This window comes from Panthera tigris, chromosome C2 (assembly GCF_018350195.1).
Source record: "Panthera tigris isolate Pti1 chromosome C2, P.tigris_Pti1_mat1.1, whole genome shotgun sequence".
Lineage (NCBI taxonomy): Eukaryota > Metazoa > Chordata > Mammalia > Carnivora > Felidae > Panthera > Panthera tigris.
In genome coordinates this window covers 141234549-141254475 of record NC_056668.1, presented here as the reverse complement: position 1 = coordinate 141254475, position 19927 = coordinate 141234549, and the positions used below count along the sequence as shown (strand labels likewise).

At 39.0% G+C, this 19927-nt stretch overlaps 1 non-coding gene across 1 annotated transcript; it reads right to left on the bottom strand.

Moving 5' to 3' along the window:
- Nucleotides 1-703: 703 nt before the first annotated feature.
- Nucleotides 704-788, bottom strand: TRNAQ-UUG. Its single transcript has one exon. It is a non-coding gene; the product is annotated as a tRNA-Gln (tRNA).
- Nucleotides 789-19927: the final 19139 nt, after the last annotated feature.

Genomic DNA, 19927 nt, shown 5'->3' with positions numbered 1-19927 from the left:
CCTTGCCTCTGGAGATGTCTCTAGTAAGAAGTTGTTGCAATGGAGGTCAAAAAGGTTGTTGCCTGTTTTCTTCTCTAGGATTTTGATGGTTTCCTGTTTTATATGTTGGTCTTCGATCCATTTTGAGTTTATTTTTGTGTATGGTGTAAGAAAGTGGCCCAGGTTCATTCTTCTGCATGTTGTTCTCCAGTTTTTCCAACACTATTTGTTCAAGAGACTCTTTTTTCCATTGGATACTCTTTCCTGCTTTGTCAAAGATTAGTTGGCCATACATTTGTGCCTCCACTGCTAAGTTCTCTATTCTGTTCCACTGATCTATGTGTTTGTTTTTGTGATAATACCATACTGTCTTGATGATTACAGCTTTGTAATACAGCTTAAAGTCCAGAATTGTGATGCCTCCAGCTTTAGTTTTCTTTTTCAACATTACCTTGGCTATTTGGGGTCTTTTCTGGTTCTGCACAATTTTTAGAATGGTTTCTTCTTGCTCTGTGAAGAATGCTGGTGATATTTTGATACAGATTGCATTGAATGTAGATTTCTTTGGGTACCATCAACATTTTTTTTAATTTTTAAAAATTTTTTTTTAATGTTTATTTATTTTTGAAGGAGAGAGAGACAGAGTGTGAGTTGGGGGCGGGGGCAGAGAGAGAGGGAGACACAGAATCCGAAGCAGGCTCCAGGCTATGAGCTTTCTGCACAGAGCCTGATGTGGGGCTCGAACCCACAAACCAGGAGATCATGACCTGAGCCAAAGTCGGACGCTCAACCGACTGAGCCAACCAGGCGGCCCATACTATTGACATTGTAACAATATTTGTTCTTCCAATCTGAGCATGAAATGTTTTTCCATTTCTTTTTGTATTCTTCAATCTCTTTCATATTACATGGGATCAATTTTTTTAAATGGAATCAATTCCTTATTTCTCTTTCTGCTGCTTCATTATTGGTGTATAGAAATGCAACTGATTTCTATACATTGATCTTATATCCTGTGACTTTGCTGAATTCATGTATCAGTCCTAGCAGTTTTTTGGTGGAGTCTTTTGGGTTTTCTATGTAGAGAATCATGTCATCAGCGAAAAGTGAAAGTTTGACTTCCTCCTTGCCAATTTAGATAGCTTTTATTTCTTTTTATTGTCTGATTGCTGAGGCTAGGACTTCCAGCACTATGTTGAACAACAATGGTGAAAGTGGACATCTCTGTGGAGTTCCTGACTTTAGGGAGAAAGTTTTCAGTTTTTCCCCATTGAGGATGATATTAGCTGTGGATCTTTGGTATATGGCCTATGTGATCTTAAGGTATATTCCTTCTATCCCTACTTTTTTATCAAGAATGGATGTTGTAGGGTTTTTTTAGTGCTTTTTATGCATCTTTTATAAGGATCATGTGGTTCTTATCCTTTCTTTTTTTAATGTGATGTATCACATTGATTGACCTGTGGATATTGACCTGTGAACCATCCCTGAAACCCAAGAATAAATCCCACTTGATTGTGGTGAATAATTCTTTTAATGTATTGTTGGATCTGGTTTGCTAGTATCTTACTGAGAATTTTTTTCATCCATATTCATCAAGGAAATTGGTCTGTAGTTCTTTTTAGTAGGGATTTTGCCTGATTTTGGAATCAAGGTAATGCTGGCTTCATAGAAAGAGTTTTCCTTCCATTTCTATTTTTTGGAACAGTTTTAAGAGAGTAGGTGTTAATTCTTCTCTAAATGTTTGGTAGAATTCCCCTGTAAAACCATCTGGCCCTGGACTCTTATTTGTGAGAGATTTTTGATTACTGATTCAATTTCCTTAATGGTTATGGGTCTGTTCAAATTTTCTATTTCTTCCTGTTTCAGTTTTGGTAGTTTATATGATTCTAGGAATTTGTCCATTTCTTCCAGATTGCCCAATTGTTGGCATATAATTGCTTATGATATTGTCTTATTATTATTTGTATTTCTGTGGTGTTGGTTGTGATTTCTCCTCTCATTCATGACTTTATTTATTTGGGTCTTTTCCTTTTCTTTCTGATGAATCTGGCTAGGGGATTATCAATTTTGTTAATTCTTTCAAAGAACCAGCTCCTGGTTTTGTTGAACTATTCTACTGTTTGTTTGGTTTTTTTATTATTATTTCAATGTCATTGATTTCTGCTCTAATCTTTATTATTTCCCTTCTTCTGCTGATTTTGGGCTTTATTTGCTGTTCTTTTTCCAGTTCCTTTAGGGATAAGGTTAGGTTGTGTATTTGAGACATTTGTTCCTTCTTTAGGAAACTTAGATTGCTATATACTTCCCTCTTATGTCTGCCTTTGCTGTATCCCAGAGGTTTTGGGCTGTCGTGTTTTCATTTTCATTGGCTTCCATGTATTTTTTAATTTTCTCTTTAATTTCTTGGTTTATCCTTTCATTCTTTAGTAGGATGTTTTTTAACCTCCAAGTATTCATGTTTTTTCCAAATGTTTTTTTATGGTTGATTTCAAGTTTCATATCATTGTGGTCTGAGAATACGCACAGTATGATATTGATCTTTTTGTACTTGTTGAGGGCTGATTTGTGACCCAGTATGTGTTTTGTTCTGGAGAATGTTCATGTACACTTGAGAAGAATGTGTATTTTGCTATTTTAGTATGAAATGTTCTGAATATATCTGTTATGTCCACCCAGTCTAGCGTATCATTCAAAACCACTGTTTCCTTATTGACTTTCTGCTTAGATAATCTGTCCATTGTTGTAAGTGGGGTGTTAAAGTCATCTACTATTATGGTATTATTATCAATGAGTTTCTTTATGTTTGTGATTAATTGATTTATGTATTTGGGTGTTTCAAGTTGGGGGTATAAATATTTATAATTGTTAGGTCTTAGTAAATAGACCCCTTAATTATGATATTATGTTCTTCTTCATCTTTTGTTACAGTCTTTGTTTGAAAATCTAGTGTGTCTGATAAAAGTGTGGCTACTCCAGATTTCTTTTGAAATCCATTAGCATGATAGATGGTTCTCCATCCCCTCCCTTTCAATCTGCAGGTGTTTCTAGGTCTAAAATGGGTCTCTTGTAAGCAGCATATAGATGGGTTTTATTTCTTCATCCATTTTGATACCCTATGTCTTTTGATTAGGGCAGTTAGTACATTTACATTTAGAGTGATTAAAGATATTAATTTAGTGCCCTTGTGTTGCCTGTAGAGTGGGTTTTTGTGGTGATGTTCTCTGGTCCTTTCTAGTCTTTATTGCTTTTGGTCTTTTTTCTTTTGTTTTGTTTTTTTTCTCCCCTCAAGAGTCCCACTTAAGATTTCTTGCAGGGCTGGTTTAGTGGTCATGAGCTCCTTTAGTTTTTGTTTTTCTGGAAAACTTTTTATCTCTCCTTCTATTTTGAATGAGAGCCTTGTTCGATAAAGAACTCTTGGCTGCATATTTTTCCATTTCAGCACATTGAATATATCCTGCCACTCCTTTCTGGCCTGCCAAGTTTCTGTGGACAGATCTGCTGTGAACCTAATCTATCTTCCCTTATAGGTTAAGGACTTTTTTTTCCCTTGCTGCTTTTATAATTCTTTCCTTGTCTGTGTATTTTGTGAATTTGACTATGATATGCCTCAGTGATGGCCAGTTTTGGTTGAATCTAATGGGAGTTCTCTGTGTTCTTGGATTTTGATGTCTGTGTCCTTCCCCAGATAAGGAAAGTTTTCAGCTATAATTTGCTCACATGAATCTTCTGCCCCTTTTACTCTCTCTTCATGTTCTGGGACTCCTATGATTCAAATGTTATTCCTTTTTAATAAGCCACTGAGTTCTCTAATTCTTATATCATGACCTTTTGCCTTTGTTTCCCTCGTTTTTTCCCCTGCTTCATTATTTTCCATGATTTTATCTTCTATATTGCTGATTCACTTCTCTGCTTTGTCTATCCTTGCCATCATGGCATCCATTCAAGATTGCACCTCAGTTATAGCATTTTTAATTTTGGCCTGACTAGATTTTAGGTTTTTTTATCTCCACAGAAAGGGATTCTCTGGTGTCTTCTATGCTTTTTTTCCTACCTCAGCTAGAATTCTTATAATTGTGATTTTAAATTCTAGTTCAGACATCTTACTTTTATCTGTGTTGATTAAATCCCTGGACATCATTTCTTCCTATTCTTTATTTTTGGATGAATTCTTCCATCTGGCAAGTTATCTGGCTCAAATTATGCAGATTGTTGCATTAATCCTCAGATCAATATCCTAGGTGTTCAAAATGATTTGATGCTGCATTTCAGGGATGAGACGAGATCAGGGTCCCCATACTAATCTGCCATCTTACCTCCTCTCCAAGAGTGTTAGAAGACATTGTCCTTAAACCCTTTTCTTCCCCACCAGAAATCATACAGGTCCCCCGCCCCCGACTATGAAAAGTTACAGGGTTCCTAAAAAACCTTTCATAAGCAGAAATGGCATAAAACAAAGAGGCAGGTACCACTATTTTATGTGGAAACTATTTTAAGCATTCCCAAACCCCCAAAATCATCTCAGTTATACTTTTATGATACCTTAGGACACATCTTGCTAACAGATGCACAAAATAAATCCAGGTAAAGCACAGATACTCACAGACACACCTCAAAGCTATGGCAGCCTGATGCTGAGATGCTGAGTGTGGTTCCCAGAGAAGGAACTGGTAGTGCCATTCTTGCTTCCCTCTATCACGGTTCATGGCCATAAGCATAAATCCTCTTTGAATTTCTCTCCATTAGTGAAAACAGGTACTGACATAGGTCATTCATAAAAGCAAAATTATGTATGGTGAACTCTCAAAAAGCAGGGGAAACCTGCATCATGAAAGGAAGAACATGCCCTCATTATAATGGTAAAGCTGAACAACAGAAATCTCAAGCATACTTTTTCTCTGTACAGGGGACCAGAACCTAGGTGAACTAGAACAAATTCATAGACTTGGGGGGGAAATGAATGTGAAATACTTTTCTCAGTAGTAGAATTCCTGCCTAGAGTAAGGGTGCATTCCTGAGCTATCAAAAGTCAAGGAGAAAAATTAGTGGGGGACAAGGACTGGAAAGTTTATTTACATTTTCATCACCTAATATGTCCAGTCTGCCTCATTATTGGGTCCTAATTATCAGAATTATATAATTCAAGGTTACTACTGAGAAGTCCATTTAAAAATGTACCTACTAACACATGTCTAATGCATACAAAACACTATTCCAATTTCCAGCTGACCAAGACTTACAGAGTTGAGCAAGATATGGTCTCAGTTTTCAAGGAGGATACGTGTTAAGCAATCACCCACATACAAAGCAAATAAATGCCACAGTGCAGGATAGGCAAAGGAGGGAGGGCACAGGAGCACCCGGGTGGCTCTGTCAGTTAAGCTTCCAACTTCAGCTCAGGTTGTGATCTAATGATTTGTGAGTATAAGTCCTGCATCGCACTCTCTGCTTTCAGCCTGGAGCCTGCTTCAGATCCTTGGTCTCCCTCTCTCTCTGCCCCTCCCCTGCTTTCACTCTCTCTCTCAAAAATAAATAAACTTGGGGAAAAAAAAGAAGGGATGGCACATGATAAGGGAGGATCAGGGATTGCTTAGATATGGCTGAATTCTGCACTGCCAGTGGACACCTGCTAGCTACTGGCTATGTGGGGTCCATGGGTTCTGTTCAGCTATTTTCTGTAAATTTGTTGCCAACACTGAAACTTTGGAATATTGCTTATAAGTATCTGGAATTCTGGCTTCTCTTGCTAAATAAGATGATCTGAAAATTTGGGGTCCACGTGCCAGCCTGGCAATAATTACTTAGAGCAGCATAGAAACAGTCATAGATCTCCACTTTGCTTTGGTCCCCACGACTCCCCGTTGCACTCAACTCCTGGCCTGCTTCATTCCTTTCTTTTGTCTGCTCTGATCCTATATGCTCCTATCTGCCTTAAAGAACAGATAGAATCTCAACATACAGAGCTGGAGAGGGAAGATCAGAGCAAAGGTAGAGAGGCAGAAGAGTTTAGGCTATGCTCAGGGAACTGTGAGCAATCTGCTCAAAGAATAGGCTTAAGAATGAGATGAATTTAAAAATAGACAAATGATGGTTGGGACAAGTTGGGGGGGGGGGGACTCCACGGACTTCTCCTGATGCCAGGATGAAGCAAATTGACTCAATTTGGTCAGAATGTGAAGCAAATTCAGAATGTTAGATCAGGGAATTGCCACCATCTGAGATAGCTTTCGGAATGATTAATCACAGGTGAGCAGAATAGACCTAGGATTCTATTGTAGATGCTGAGGTAATTAAGTGACAGAAGGAGAAGAAAGGATGGCACACGCTTGGTGGACACTGAGGAGATGGTGTAGACCAGGCTTGGGAACGGCTTAGATAGGGTGGTGGGGAAAGAATGAAGTGAGTAGGGAGGAAGAAAAATAAAAAATGCCTCTATGTCTGAGGTCCCAAGCTCAAATGTCTTCAGGTACAGGCATGTAGCAAAAATATGATAAGCAGCAGGTATAAATGTCAAGGATTGGTGGAGACTTTGGTGGGCTGGGGAATGCATATTCAAAATCAATTCATAAACTCAAAGAAGTGCACCCATCAAACAATCCACGTCAATGCAAAACAAACAGCAAGCTGCCCACGAAAAGCCTTGAAATAAGAGACATGAAAAGGCATACTTATAGGTGGTTCTCCCAGTAAAGATGTCCATCAGGTCAGGGTAAACACACATATGAAGTTTAGGTGTAGACAAAAGGCATGAGTTTTGGTTTGCAAACCAATGGATAAATGATAGAATCTCAAGATTGGGGATCATGAAGTTCAGGGATTCATCCATGTGCTGATGATAGTTGAGGCTGTGGAAGAAGGCACAAGATCAGAGGAAAAGAACCAGAGGATGGGAAGCATTCCCCCCAGGGAGTCCTTAAGGAGCCTCTGTTCCCTGGGAGCTGGGCAAGAAAGAGGAGGCTGAGAAATGGAAGGAGAAGCAGGAAGTAAACTGGGATATAACAGTATTATGAAAACTATAGGAGGAAAAATATTCAAGAAAGAGGAAATGATCTCCCGTGTGAAATTCCCTATTCCCTTCTGTCCCCTTCTCAAAGACTCATTTAATTAAAATACCTTTCTCCCCAAACTGATAATTTCTGCAATAGCTTTTCACAGTGTCAAGCAGAAAGAACCCCATCTGTTCTCCGATCTTCATTGCCTTCCCTTTTGCCCCAGGGCAAAGTCTCTTACACACATCAGGAGTAATATGCAAAACGATTTTTCAACCACCGACTCGCCCCTGATGTGTGCAGACGCAAGTGAGACAGCATCTTTTGTGTGACCTCTCAAAACCCTGCCTACTGCCTCCTTTGGTGATATTTGGAACTTCCCAAAGAAGCCAGATTTTCCTGGGCATCATTCTCCTCTTCCCAGGCAGCTGAGAAGTGAGCTGTGAGAGTACAAAATGTCACAATAAGAAGAAACCCTTCCTTGGGTGAAGAGATAGAGATGAAATCAGGATATATAACAGGGTATCACGATCCTCCCCCTCCAAGCCATAAATCTGGAACCGAAGCCATTTTATGGGTTCCCACATCATCACTGAAGCCAAAATTACTCCTAAATCACCCGGCTTGTATCTCAAATGACAACCTGCAGGGTTAGTGATTTTGCTTTAAAAATAAATAAATAATTGTTCTCCGTGCTTCCTTGAAAAGATGAAATAGTGCACAGGCAAAAGATACTATTTTTTAACTCGGGGAACATCTGTTACTCAGCTGGCTTCAGCCCTTTATAAGGCCCTGAGTCACCAAATGGCAGGAGCTCCTGAGATGCCCTTAATTTTAGTGCTTCCTGCAACTTTAATTTTAAGAGACACCATTGCCCTCATCCCACATTGGGAGACTTCCCTGGCTGAACTAGTTTCCCACACCATCACTCCAAAGCCAGGGATTAAGAAAGCTGTTATCTCCCATTTTTTACACCAATGGCAGTAGAGTTTCAAAGTAAATACGGATGATGGAGGCCAATGTCACATCCCTGAGACAAGAAAGTGTTCAGTGTATACCTAGAAAAGGAAGAGTCCTGTGATTTACAGAGAGTGACTTTGCTCAAGGGCAAAAAGTGTCTTAGACAAGAAGAGCTCCAACTTAACAAGACTTGAAAAGGAAATTAGATGACAAAGTCCACCATGAAAAGTGGGATTTCTAAAGGGCACAGAGAAACATTTGCTTCCGCTCAACTGCTGCAGCCAAAGATAGAGTACCATGTTCTCTTGGTCCCTTAAACACATCAGGTATTTCCACCTTTACAAGTCGATCATGCCATCCACCCTCCCTATTTCTCTGTGTCAGCCATGAGAATCTTATCTTTCCTTCATGGCATGGTGCAAATCCTGTCTTCCTTACACAGCTTTCTTTCCTTCCTGGCCTACATGCATCCCTCTCTTCCTCTGAAGCTCTACAGTATTTTTAAACTATTCATCTTCGTTCTTAATCCCACATGCGCTTAGATGCTGCAAGTCAAAGTCTTGTCTCCCCAGCCAGATCATGAACTTGATGACATGAACTCTCCTGGGATGTCATCATATCCCCTGCAGCAGTGGCACCGTGCCATGCCACCAAACCCTCCTAAGAACCACTGAACACAGGAGGTTATGCAGAGATATATGGGGAGATACAAACAACAGAAAAGCAAAAAGGTCCAAGGAAGTTTGCTTTATTATTTAAAAGAAATTCATAATTACATCCAAAATACTTTGCCAATTAAATTCATGCTAATCTCTGTGTCAAGAACTCCATTGAGGAAAGATTATTTTCTCGAGTCTTTCACAAAATCCAGGAAAGAGTCTCTTAACATAGAACTCCCTTTTTCCTTAATTATCAAAATGATCATAATTTCAACCAGAAGCTGTTTATCAGATCAGATCACCTGTCACTCTAAGGAAGCTTCAGATTTGACTATCTTCTTTTCTTTTCTTTCTTCCTTCCTTTTTCTTTTTCTTTCTTTCTTTCTTTCTTTCTTTTTTCTTTTCTTTATTCCTTCCTTCCTACCTTCCTTCCTTCCTATCATCCTTCCTTCTTATCTTCCTTCCTTCCTTCCTTTCTTTCTTTTATACAACAGTGCCAGGTACTATCCTAGATTCTGAGAATACTGTGCTGAGTAGGACAAAAACCCTGTTCTCATGGAGTTGACATTCTAATAGAAATAGACAATATATGTATGAATAAGTAACAATTATCAGGATGTGATCCCTGCTATACAGAAAAATAAATTAGAAAAAGGAGCTAGAGATTAATGGGGGAATGAAGAGACACTGTGATCTGTTCTGGATTGAAGAAGGACTGAAGGAGACGGCATTTGAATGGAAACTTGAAAAAAATCAGAGAGCAGGAGGGCTAAAGAGCACCCACAAAGAAAGAAGAGCAAGTGCAACGGTCCTGGGGAAAAACTAGTCTGAAGTATTCTAGAGCTAATAGGGAGACCAGTGCCTCTGGAGCAATGATTCGGGAGCAGAATAAGCAAGGAGAAGGGTAGATCCCTCACCAGGAACTGAATCGGTTGGCACCTTGATCTGTCTTCCCAGTCCAGAACTGTGAAAAATACATGTCTGTTGCTCAAGCCCCCTAGTCTGTGACATTCTGTTATGGCAGCCTGAGCTGAGTTAACACAGGTAGTAAGGAAATAAGTGAAAAATACCAAAGGTGTCTGACAGATGCTGCAACTGCAGAAAAGTGGAGAAAAAACTCCCAAAGGTGACATTTAGCAGACACTCTTAGTCACTTGTAGCTCCTGAATAAATTTCTATCATTTTCATTGGCTGAGGGATTACTTAGTGTGAGTTCACTGTTCTTCCTAGTGGTGATATTCTTACCTATGTATTTTTAGATATTTTACACACTCTTTGCGTGAACTCCCAAAATCCACACATCTGGGTCCATGAGATACTTTTGCATCTCTTTTCGCTCACCAAATGTGACAGCATTTCTTTGAATTTCAATTAATTCAGTGATCACTGAATCTACCTCTTTTATAAGGTAACAGTTGCATGAGTCCATTCTTTGGGAGGAAATCTCTCCAAGAATTTTATACATCATTTTATATATCATCATAAAATATATTTAATTTTGCGTTCATTTTGCTGATTCATCTGCCAAAACTCCACAAACCATGTAAATCTTAAGAAGGAAAATGATATTATCCTTCCTGAATTTCTCTACCTGAAATTCAATAGCCTTCTTAGTGAGCAAGACTGAACAACAAAAAGAAATAACATTCGTCTTCTCCAAAGTAAAGAAGCAGGGATGAAGTGCTCAAGTGGGCTAGGTCCCGGAGCCTTCCGGAGCTAAAGTTTATATTGCATGGTTTTAACAGATTTTGTCGGTGGAAGTGTGTTTGTGGTTTGCAGTCTCATTTTGTTATCTCGTTCCAGTAAGAAAAGTCACACTGCTTACAAAACTGAGAAACTTATTAGAATCCTGTGGTGTTTGCCTGCTTCGATTTTCACACGGCGAGCCAACATAAAATGAAGGGTAGTGTTGGAAAGGGAAAGGTGGAACATTTGCAAAAATTCGCAGCTGGAGGCAGCACCGCCTCAGCTGTGCAGAAGAGTCTTCCAGCCTCAACGTCCTCCTTCTTCTCAAACACAGGCAATTGTAAGTTAGATTTTGCCCGAAAAACTGCATCTAGAGGTGAGGTCTTATGCAGGGATGGGAACTGGACACGGCAGTTAAGAAAACCGCTGTGGAAAATGCCAGAAGATTCTTACATTTGTTTTAATGATTTCAGCTTACCTCGAAGGGGCTCTGAATCACCAGGTGGTTCTAAATGCCAAGTAGGACTGCCGGGCAGTTGGGGTGAAGTGAAAAAAGGCTGTGCTGAGTCAATAGATGTGTTTGTTTTTTATTCAATTCTTTGTGAGGCATCATCGCCAATACTGCTAACAGGCACACCAGGAACAACTAGTACAAAAATCACAGAGGTGCAAAAATCACACAAAAAATCAATTAGAGAAATAAGCCTTGGGAAATGTAAACTGGAGCAGATGAAAAAGTAGATAGAAATTCCCAGAAGGACTACAGAAAGCTACAGATCCCGGTCAAAGAGAGAAGCCATTGGATAACCAATACATTCATCTGATAATTAGAGGAAAAGCATTCTTAAAAGAACATTTCTTTTTAATAAAAAACAAAACAAAGCAAAAAACAAAAAGCTCTCTAGCATGAGTCTGTCAAAATGGTAAAATTAGGACACTGGCCAGAGAGATTATCACAAATGAACATTACGAGTTTCCTAATAACACTCATCTGCTCTCCTCTTTGGGTTACCAAGTCTCCAAGGAGAGGAATATATGCTTATGACTGACAAATCTCTTGTTGGCAAAGGAAAACTGCCTTTTCTTTCACATCCTTTGACTGGCTACTTCAACCTCAGAATGGAAGATGGGGATAGTTTTCCAAGTGGCTACCTGATTCAAAAGGGAAACTCTGACTCAGTCAATAGCTGTCTTAAACAATTCCTGATAATACGGACCCTAATGTTTCCCAGGCAAACACGCTCATTAAAACTTTGAAAAAAATGGGGCACCTGGGTGGCTCAGTAGGATAGGCGTCCAACTTCGGCTCAGGTCATGGTCTGGCAGTTCATGAGTTTGAGCCCCACGTCAGGCTCTGTGCTGACAGCTCAGAGCATGGAGCCTGCCTTTGGATTCTGTGTCGCCCTCTCTCTCTCTGCCCCTCCCCTGCTAGCACTCAGTCTCTGTTTCTCTGTCAAGAATAAGTAAACATTAAAAATTAAAAAAAAAAAAAACAACTTTGACAAAATTTGTAAGTCCTTCTATACAATTTTTAACAAATAACAATGACATTTGAAAAAATTCTCTTTGGGGCGCCTCGATGGCTCAGTCGGTTAAGTTCCGACTTCGGCTCAGGTCATGATCTTGCGGTTTGTGAGTTCGAGCCCCACGTCGAACAGCTCAGAGCCTGAAGCCTGCTTTGGATTCTGTGACTCCCTTTCTCTCTGTCCCTCCCCTTCTCATGCTCTGTCTCTCTCTGTCTCAAGAATAAATAAAACATTAAAAAAAAAAAAAAGAAAAAATTCTCTTTGCTAAAAAATTAGAACATTATAGAAATGCCTGAACTTCTCTTTGATCTTTAGCACCAAATCTGGCTCCTCCTACTTCCTTTTAGTTTGCCTGGCTTTCTCCAACCCCTTCTCTCTCGAATATAGACATTAGAGCACATATATTTTTTGGTGTTTGTGTTTCATTAATTGAATCATATCATATATACCTTTCTGAATATTTGTTTTTGTGCACTGATCAATGAGATCTGGAACCTTCTATGTTTGTACAAATAGACCTGCCTCAATCTTCTTGATCAGTTGCATAGTATTCCTTGAGAATGTTAGTATATATTTTGCCATTCTCCATTGATAGAGACTTAGGTTATTGTTAATTATTCGCTTTTATAAAAACTCTTCAATGAGCATCTTTTCACAATACATCCTTGGGTACTCTTCAACATGTTTTTCCAGAGTACAATCAGACCAAAGAAATGTCTCATGCTTTTTAAGTGCTGTGCTAAAATAGTAGGGAACAAAGAATGAAATAAAATATACCTGTCAGACTAAAAGACATAAAATTAGAACTTTCCGAAAGGAAACCAGAAAGCTACAGAAGGTTGGTTTGGAAGAGATTCTTAAAAAGTCAGAGATTCCTAGCTTCAAACCTGGCCCCAGCTCCAAATCAAAAAGAATCTAAGTGCCCTGTTTTTGTTTAATGTTTATTTATTTTGAGAGAGAGAGCATGAGCAGGGGCGGGGCAGAGAGAGAGAGAATCCCAAGAAGGCTCCACACCATCAGTGCAGAGCCCAATGTGAAGTTCAATCTCACAAACCTGTGAGATCATGACCTGAGCGGAAATCAAGAGCCAGATGTTCCACCGACTAAGCCATCCAGGCACTACTATGTGTCCTTCTATGGGAATGGCAAAACACATACTACCTAAAGAATCCTATATAGCTTATTTTAAAAAATTACGCAGGTCTAGATATATTAACATAGACCGTAACCTTGTGTAACTTTTAAAACGTTACTTTTCTGTCAAGCTTTAGTTTCCCCATCAAAATATGGAAAGCACAATTTTTTGAAATGAATCTACAGCATAAAGTTCTTGCACAGATTAAATAACAGAATACTTGTTAAGCACTTAGTATACTAATGACACAGAATAAGTGCTCAAAAGATATTGGTTTCCATTACATTTCTATTTTTGATATGTCCCACGATGGTGGAGGAATTTCAACAACCCAAGGCCATTTATTAATCTGTCAGTCATTTATTAAGCATCCATTATTAGCAGAGCTTTATGCCACCTCATTTGAGGAGAACACAGATGAATGAAATATCATTATAATATTCCTCAAGAATCTTGGGAACATATCAAGGAATATAAATCATGTCCCAAATAACCTTAATAAAAAAACGAATGTAGTATTACAACAGATCTCATACTAGACTACTATTATTTTTATATGTCCAGGGCCACTTCCTTCGTCAGGCAATAGCATCATTCTCTGGAAGAACTATTCCTCCTCCAATCCCGATACTGATGTGAAGGCAGCCAATTATAGAAGCCACAGCCCTGGTTGGCCACAGTTGATAGGTCAGGAAATGTGCATATGACTTAGTCATATGACCCAAGCCAAGCCAGTCAAAGCATTTTTCACACTAAGAATGGAGGAAAGGGAGTGGGTCTTTTCTAATGACAAAGGCATGTGATGGCAAGTTTGAGCACTATTTCCAGCCAAGTTCTCCCATATTTGGGAGACTCTACTCTGAAAAAATAAAGAACCACAGTGACAAGAGTAGAGGCAAAAACACAGACAGACGTGAGGGGATTGGAGTCCCAGGTTCTGGAGGCCCAGCCTCAACCCTGCCTTTTGGTAATGACATGAGATATCATTAGTTCTATGAAAGCAGAGGTTTCTGTATGTTTTTATTTACTAATGTATCCTCAGCATCTAGAACACTGCTTGGTGCCTAGCACATAGTAGACATTCGTGACATATTTTCTGAATGAATGAATAAATGAATGAGTGAATAATATCCTATAATATAGCCCTCTTTTTTTTCTGAGTTAAAATTTTATTTTATTTTATTCTTTCCTTATAACTGAAGTCAGAATTACTCTTGAAATTTTTTACAACCCTATCTCAGAAGGAAAAAGAGGAAACGAGGCAAAGAGTAAGGGAATATAACATCCAAATATTTTCCTGGGCCAATAGGCTAGTGGTTCTAGACACTACCAGGACCAGATTCTATCAGAGTATTGCCCATCTCTGTCACCACAAATCCAGAGCTATTTTGAGTTTGAGTTATTACAACTTCTCACGTAGGATTTAGTCTAGTTTAATAAAACACAGGCTTGTCTACTTGGTTTCCAAGACTGCAGACTTTAGATTCTAGAAATCAAAAGACAGTCTATCGTGTGACTGCTTCCGTCTCTCTTATTTGCCTATGTCTTATTTATTTCCTTCCATGGACCAACGGGTAAGATATAAATAAGTAGCCAGGCAGTTAAAGACTGGCAGAAGTCTAAAAGGTTGTCAATGAGCTCATTGTCAACAGGAAATTCACATTAATGAGCTCAGATTGGCAGCAGTTTGATGTAACGTCCAGGGATTGAGTAGCTTGCAAACACCTCTAGCAGATCTGAAATACACAGCTTACTGAGAATCACATCATTATTGAAAAATTGCACGATATAATTCAATGTGCATGACGGTTGTGGCATCAGTAAATTAAAACAAAATAGAGGATTGCCTCTTTTTAATATCTATTAACTGCCTAATACATGTTGGGAGTTGTTGCACACAGAAGAAAAAATAGATACAGATCTCAGTCTATAGACTTAGACTCTAGCAGATGACTAAGACATGCTCACCAATTGTCAGATCAACCAGTCCAGGACAAAAGTGAACCCATATGGAATCCAGCCATGATGAAGAGTGTCAGGTGAGAAAAATGTCATAGTAAAGTTTTCATCAACTGTTGAGGAAATAGCTACTTTTCAGCTCTCTCTCATGCTACCTTGACCATCACCTCCCATGCCTGGTCTATCTATGGCTTTTGACATTTTTTTGGCTAAAGTCCAGGTATCTCCTCATGGCTTCCATAAACAATATTTATGGCCCATAATGCCACTACTTGGCCACTAACATAACCTGCCCTGCGCAGGCTGCTCTCCAGTACATAACACCTCCGGGACTATTTATTTGGCATATCCTATCCATAAAAGTTACCCGGTCCTATGTAATCTTAGTACAAGATAGAATGAACCATGACGGTACAATGCAACAATTTTCATCAGCTGAATTAATCTGGCTTTTCGGGGTTTTTTTGTTTGTTTGTTTATGCAAAATTTTAAAAGAGTAGATTGCCAATTATATATATATATATAATATATATATTATACATATATTATGCATATATATTATGTATATATAATATGTATATATGTGTATATATTATGTGTGTATATATATATGTACAATAAAACCTTGGATTGCGAGTAACTTGTTCTGTGAGTGTTCTGCAAGATGAGCAAACATCCCTAATACACTTTAACTTGATAAACGAGTGCTTACAATACAAGTAGTATGTGATGCCAAACATCACATGATCACAACAGAGCCAATGGTTCTTCTCTCTCTCTCGCTGTGGGATTGTGGGTGATCATCTCCCATGCTCAGATGCTCAGTCTCAGGCCGTGGTGTTTGGCAGAAATCGGTGATTTTTCAGAACATTGGAAGGTGCCCACAACTGACACTAGTGTATTTTTGTCACCTCAAAGCACCTATGGACAGTCCTTTGCTTTTCCATACCAGAGTAAGCTTAGGAATGCTTTGCTTCATTTCTAGGTCATTGGACAGGTTCTTTGTTAAAGTTGCATGAAAAGAAAAATTCCATTGAGCCAATAGATAGCATGATTTCATTAGTGACAGTGAAAGTTGTCCTACACATTAACCCTCCCATCTCTTGTCTCCCTCACACCAGCCACTAAGGTTTTTAAAGGTAATTGCAGGTTGATTTATTTTTCTTTATATTTTGTATTTTCTTTTATTTTGTATTATATTACAGTATTGTAATCATTTTTATATGAATATTTTTGAGTTGCAAAACAAATCATCTGAGCTTTCATTATTTCTTTTGGGGAAATTTGCTTTGATATACAAGTGCTTTGGATTATAAACATGTTTCCAGAATGAATTATCCTTGCAAACCAAGGTTTTACTGTATATGTGCATATTCATTATATATGCACTTATCTGTGGACTTATAAACATATGTTAAACATATACAGTTTATCTTGGTGAACATCCTGTGTGCTGATCAGTACTGTGGAAGGAAAACCAACTTACTGTGTTTATTATGTGTCTGCTCTGTATTTGTTAGTCTCCTCCTTATATATCCCTAGCCCCAAATTATTTCCTCTATTTCGTTCCACTGACTTTCCAATGAGAAAGAGACAAACAGTACAATCAGACTTCATTGTTCCTTTTCTCTTCTGGATCATATCCCTAAAACTTTCTCCTAACTTTCTGCCTACAAATAAAGACACAGTGCCTTTATAAAGGCTCCAGTGGGTCTAACAAAACTTAACAAAATAAATGTTTTGGAAGCATATTATTTTACTCTCTGATTCTTTTTACCAAACATAGAATTCAGAGGCAAGCCAAATGTAAAAATGAGAGACAAATGAAAACGTTTGTATATTGAAACCTACTCAGGAACTGCACCCATAGGAAACCCTTGAATATGTGCTTTAAAAGCAGATCTGGAATTGAACGACTATTTCTTCAAGTGTGAATCCTTGACTCAGTTTCTATTCTTCACTGAATAATTCAAGATGATGTCCATTTATTGAGATGGTCACAGCCCAGTATCTGTGTTAACTATTACAGGAAGGATTCTTCCAAAAGGTAACCAGTAGGATCGTTTCATCCATGAGGACAATAAAATGGAGCTATGCCACTCTGGCATGTTGATATTAGGTCACTGAATACTGTTACAAGTTAAGTCTCAGAGATCATCTTCCAGACCACTGTTCCACAAAGTAAGGTCCTTGTACCAGCAGCATCAGCATCATCTGGGAACTGGTTAGAAATATAAATTCTTGGCCCTATCCTAGACCTACTTACTCAGAAACTTGGAGGTACAGTCCATCCATCTGTGTTTCAACAAGTCCTCCAGGTGACTTTGGAATTCCAAGTTTGAGAATTCCTGCTCAAGATAGTTTCTTATTTTGGAAGTGAACCGACTGAACCCCAAAGAGGTGAAACAAGTTGCCCAAATGGATGACAAGAACCAGGAAGAAATCTCACAAAGCACAAAGTAAGGTTGTTTTGGGGGTTCTAGAGGACCAAAAACTCAATCCTCGGTATTTTTATTAGTCAGTGTCTTGACAGGAATTCCTTGGTGTGCTCAAATTTGGGTAATGTTTCATGTATTTACACAGGTATGGGTGAAGTGTAAAGAAACCACAAGGGGGAGACACAGTAGAAGAGCATATTCCACTCACAGGCCTAAAGAGGCAAAGGGTGCAGGACGTGGGGGTCAGCAGGGGGAAAAAGAGAGCCTTGAAAAGTGCAGTGATCTTTATTCATGGGTCATAGACAGCCTGAGGTCACCTCACAGGAGGTATCCAAGACCAAAAATCCCTGACATCACTCTCTACCTCCTTATCCTTATCCTTATCCTTATCCTTATCCTTATCCTTATCCTTATCCTTATCCTTATCCTTATCCTTATCCTTATCCTTCCAGGCCAACCCAACTGGAAGCCAGATGGCAAAGAAACTCATGTGCACAGTCTATACCGACACCCTCCCCAGGCAGAGTGGGGAGTGAGAAGGATGGAGAGTAAATTCAGAAGGGCAAATGGGAGATTTCTAAACAATATAAAATCAAGCATGGCCAGAAATTTCTGGAATTCATGATGCATACTAGTAATTGGCTCCAACTACTTTCTTTTCAAGAAGGGATCCCTGAAATCACCCCACATTCAAAACAAAATACAGATATATCTTATTGTTAGTATGCCTTACTAACTGTTCCTACCTTCTTTATCAGCAGTAGAACTCCTAGATCTTAACTGGAAATGTGGCCATCACACCTAAAAGATAATATTTCACAGTCTCACGAGCAGTTAGGTATGCAATGTGACTAAGTTCTAGCCAATGGTACATAAATACAAATGATGTCCATAACTTCAGGGATTGTTCTTAAGGTTCCTCCTTCCAGTTGACTGCAAATTCAGGCAAAGTGTCTGGCATTCCAGGAGCCATCTTGGATCGTGAGTTCACATTGAGAAGGAATGACATACACAGAGGAGCAGTGAGCTGGAAAGAGGCTGAATCTCTGACCCCCTGCAACACGAAGCCAGTCCTAGGCTGACCATCTATCTACTTCTTGAGTGAGAGGGATGTATTTTTATATTCTTAAGCCACAATTATTAGGTGATTGCTATTACCTAAATCTAATTATAACTAACATACTCTGTATATACTAACAAGAAAATATCAGCAAAGGCATGTGTTAAGGGGTAAATTGTACCACTACCACCCACCCAAATTCATATGTTGAATTCCTGACAGGTAGTACCTCAGAATGTGACTGTATTTGCTGATAGAACCTTTAAAGAGGTGACTAATTTAAAGTGAGGCTGTTAGGGGGGGGTCCTAATCCAATCTGACTGGTGTCCTAATAAGAAAAGGAAATTAGGGCACACGGGGATAGTATGCACAAAGGAAGGGACATGTGAGAACACAGCAAGAAGGTGGCCATCTATAAGGCACGGGGAGAGGCTTCAGAAGAAAAAGCAAAAAACCTGAAGATGCCTTGATCTTGAACCTCTAGCCTTCAGAACTGTGAGAAAATAAATATCTATTATTTAAGCCACCCCTTCTGTGGTATTTTGTTACAGTAGCCCTGGCAAACTAAGACAACATGGTATTAAGTTAAAAAAGAAAGCAGCAAAATGCAGAATGGTATTATTTATGACTAATGTGCTTATGTATGAATATGTACAAAGGTCTGGAAATACACAGCGAAAAGGAAACAAAATGGTGACCAAAAGTGAGGAGCTACTGGGGGACCAGGATTGAGGATGGAGGTTAAAGGGGAATTTCACCTTCTATAGAAAAACATATGCAAGATTAGATGTGAAATTAAAATGTATTTTTTAAATCTATTAACTTCTCCTCTGGTTTTGGCAGAACCTGGATTCTGCTGAGCAATTAAAATTGAAATCTGATGTGCTTGCCCATGGTGGTGACATCCAGTATAAAGAGAATCTCAGAACTGGGCACTGAGTTTGGCTTTTGCTGTTTTCTGTAAGCCCGGGCTGCTGTTCATTGTTGAAATAAATTGTACTTCAGCTCCATGGTCTGCAAAGTTGTGAGAGAGTCATTAGGGAATGAGGCCTATAGGGCTGTGGGGTCATGTTCATAAAGATCACATGCTGAGTTGTCTGGAATCAAACCCAGAAATATAGAGAAGTGGCAAGAAATCCAGTGGGATGAAATACAATCTGGTTATGAGACCAACAATCAGGAATGTGTTGTAATGTGACTTATATTGGAGAGGGAAAGAAAGAAGTCCTTCTATTGGAAATAATAGTAATTTAAAAAAATAGAGTAATGATTTTGAATGACAGGACTGAAATTACCCCCAGGAAGGGCACATTTTGGAAACTACTCATGAAATTTTTTGGTCTGCACAGGGCTGTATACAACAGACGTCCTTGGAATGTGTGTGTCCCCACATCTGTGTTTCCACAGAGAAGTGGTCCCTAATGGAAGAAATACTCAGGATGTGGCATATGGAGAACTGCCCTGAGCTCTGGTGCCTATTGTAAGAATAGCATAGAGTTATAATTAGAGAAGCCAATGAATCACAAAGGACCATGA